Source organism: Coregonus lavaretus (assembly GCF_964263955.1).
Source record: "Coregonus lavaretus genome assembly, chromosome: 3".
NCBI classification, from domain to species: Eukaryota; Metazoa; Chordata; class Actinopteri; order Salmoniformes; family Salmonidae; genus Coregonus; species Coregonus lavaretus.
The window spans coordinates 23542942-23546054 of NC_139990.1; the positions used below are offsets into that span (position 1 = coordinate 23542942).

A 3113-nucleotide genomic window follows, 5' to 3' on the forward strand; every position below is an offset into this window, starting at 1 on the left:
CATAAAAATAGGCCTACTGTGTTCCATAAAAAATATCAGTACAGTAGTTATTCATGTGTATCAAAGTGAGAATACATTGAGATGAATGTGAATGTACAAGACTGAAACATTAACTAAACTAAATATATAATCTTAAATCAAAGAATGCAATAATTGCACAGGGTTAAAGTACATAATAAAGCATCTCTCTAGTAAGGCAACCTCTACAACTTACACAGCTCTGCAGTATCTCCAATATAACCAAAACAAAACCCAGGATAGAGGGGCTGAGTGAATGTGGTCTGGACTCTATGGAGGAGCCTCATTGTCCCAGAAACACTGTAGAAGGACAGATAACCTGCCTTGTGATCCAGGTACACTCCTACTCTGGAGGACTGAGGGCCTGATACTTTAATCTTAACATTATTGTGTCTGAAACGATAACCACTATGATAACACTAAACTCCAGGACTTGTCATTGAGTACTAATTCTGAGTCATTACCACCTGTTTTCTTAATATGTTTATATGAGACTGCTATAGAAACATTTTGCCCACTCTTCTCCACCTCCCAGTAACATCGTCCAGACAGACCCTCACTGCACAGCACCTGGCAGTGGTTAGTGAATCTGTCTGGATGGTCAGGATATGAATGGGATGGTATAGCTGTCATCTTTTTGTTCCCATCAGACAGAGAGAGGTTGCAATGTGCTGTGTTTGGGTCCAGAGTGAGCTGACATGAATCTGGAAGAAGAGCAGAGCAGAGACGAGGGGAGAATAATACTATATCCTGTCTTTGATTAGAGCAGAGCAGAGATCCAATCAGTACAGGAGTCAGATAGCTACCTAGTTTTTGACGACATCTACTATTACTATATAATTCAATATGAGGGTTTGTGAGAAGTGTCAGTAAAAAGATTGTAAGTTATGTCAGGATGAAGAGACTCACATTGTAATAACTGTTCTCTGGTCTTGGGCTCTGGAGGTAGTAGAACATCCACTGTATTCACTGCAGACACAAACATGTTCACAGAGAGAGGGGGAATGTTACCATCCTACCTACAATATCACACATATAATATTAAGTCTGGGACCTTTGGTCTAAAGTTGATGTTTTTACAATGTGCATTATTTTTGTATTATTTAACCCACCTGCGCTGGAGATCTTGGTCCATTCTCCTTTAAGGAAGCCTTGTAGTTTCTCTCTCAGCTCAGACACAGCGTCGCTCACACCTCCAAAGTACTGATGAGGAATAACATCGATAGCGGGTAAGTCTGAAGAAGATACGATAGGATTGGAGTAAGACAGAGAAGACAGAGACAACATTAAATAAATGAATGTAGAAACATTCTCAAATATAGAATGTATACATCTGTCCTTTCTAAGATGACTATCTTTTAAAACACTGCAGACAGAAGAAACTGTTTGTCATATTCCATGTAACAAGGCAAATTGCAATATAGTTACTTGGAGGAAATGGATGTGATCCTCTGTGTGTGAGAGCTGCTCCAGCTCAGTGTCATTCCTCTTTAGCTCAGCTATCTCCTGCTCTAGTTGCTCCAGGAGTCCTTCAGCATGACTCACTTGAGCCTTCGCCTGGGCTCTGATCAGCTCCTTCACCTCTGAGTGCCTTTTCTCAAGGGAGCGGATCAGCTCTGTAAAGATCCTCTCAATGTCCTCTGCTTCTTCCTGTGCAGAGCGCTGTTAGGACACACAGACAGAGAAGAGAAGGCTCCATGTTAAGCAGTATACTGTATTCTCTAGCTAACCCGGAGCCCAGACAGCCTGTTCCCCACAGTGGTGCTCAGTGGAACTGAATGGTGGTCTCTCACTGGCTGACAAAGAGGGAAGTGACATTGTGCATCCCATCTGGTTAATAATAATAATGTACTTGCCTTGAGACTCCACAGCCTGTTGGAGCTCCTTCAACTCCTCTCTCCGCTGGACTTTCTGCTGACTCATCCCCAGCTGTGTCTGTGGAGAAAAAGTTGAGCTACAGTGAACTATCCCTTTAAACTGAATTTGGACTCATAAAAGGGCATTCAGATTAAGAATAACAATGGCGTTTGACTTTGTAAAACGGTGATACATTTGGAGAATCTAGGTTAAAATCCACATTAAAGGTTTGTTCGAGGTTGGAAAATAGTATTTGAACCCAGCCAGGGCTGATTAGATGTTTATCAGAGATTTGCCAACATGCGGATCTAGTTTTACCCGTTTCTCAGTTCTCTCTGCTGCAGCTGACAGGATATCATGGCCTTTATGTTCATCCATACACAGCACACAAATACACTTCTGGTCGGTACGACAGTAAACCTCCATCAGTTTGTCATGATGAGAGCAGATCGTTTCCTGTAGTTGCGCAGTGGCTTTGATCAACTTATGCTTCTTTAGGCCAGGAATATCATAGTGAGGTTGGAGGTGAGTCTCACAGTAAGACACCAAACACGCCAGACAGGACATGAGGGCTTTCTGGTCCCAGTGCAGAAATCACATGCCATATCTCCAGGTCCAGCATAGCACAAAACAGGGGGAGCAGCCTGGAGTCCTGTCTTCTTCAGTTTCTCCACCACCTCAGCCAACATGCTATTTTTCCTCAGAGCAGGTCTTGGAGTGAAGGTCTGTCTGCACTGGGGGCAGCTGTAGATGCCCCTCTGGTCATCCTGATCCCAGCAACCCTCAATACAGCTCCTACAATAACTGTGTCCACAGCCAGTAGTTACCGGCTCCTTTAGTAGATCCAGACAGACCAAACAACAGAAATGATCCTGGTCAAGCAGAACTCCCTGCTGAGCCATTTGGACTGTTTTTCACTCACGCAGACACTCAGATCAGTTTTGTTTTCGCTTTCCAAATGGAAAGAGTGGGGAAAGTTTGTAGGATGGACTTCCTGGTTCTGCCAGAGGGGTGGGATTAGAAAGCACAAGCAATTTAAAGACATGTTTTTAGGTTTAAGGCCTTTAAACATTGAATGTAGAAATAGTCTCAAATATAAATTAGAACGTATATCTTTCCTTTCTGAAATGACAAAACAAAGCAGACAGAACAAACAAAAGTATACAGATACTATTTGGCACTGCGCAGCCATGGAAGAACAAATCAGTATTATAAAAACATTTCCTGTTTTGTAGATT

General features: G+C 42.5%; 1 pseudogene across 1 annotated transcript; it reads right to left on the reverse strand.

The window, feature by feature from the left end:
• Nucleotides 1-426: 426 nt before the first annotated feature.
• On the reverse strand, nucleotides 427-2777 carry LOC311106808 (E3 ubiquitin/ISG15 ligase TRIM25-like; annotated as a pseudogene). Its single transcript has 5 exons — nucleotides 2194-2777; nucleotides 1600-1680; nucleotides 1131-1221; nucleotides 928-987; nucleotides 427-722 (listed from the first exon to the last, which is right to left on the reverse strand). The product of its transcript is annotated as an E3 ubiquitin/ISG15 ligase TRIM25-like (transcript).
• Nucleotides 2778-3113: the final 336 nt, after the last annotated feature.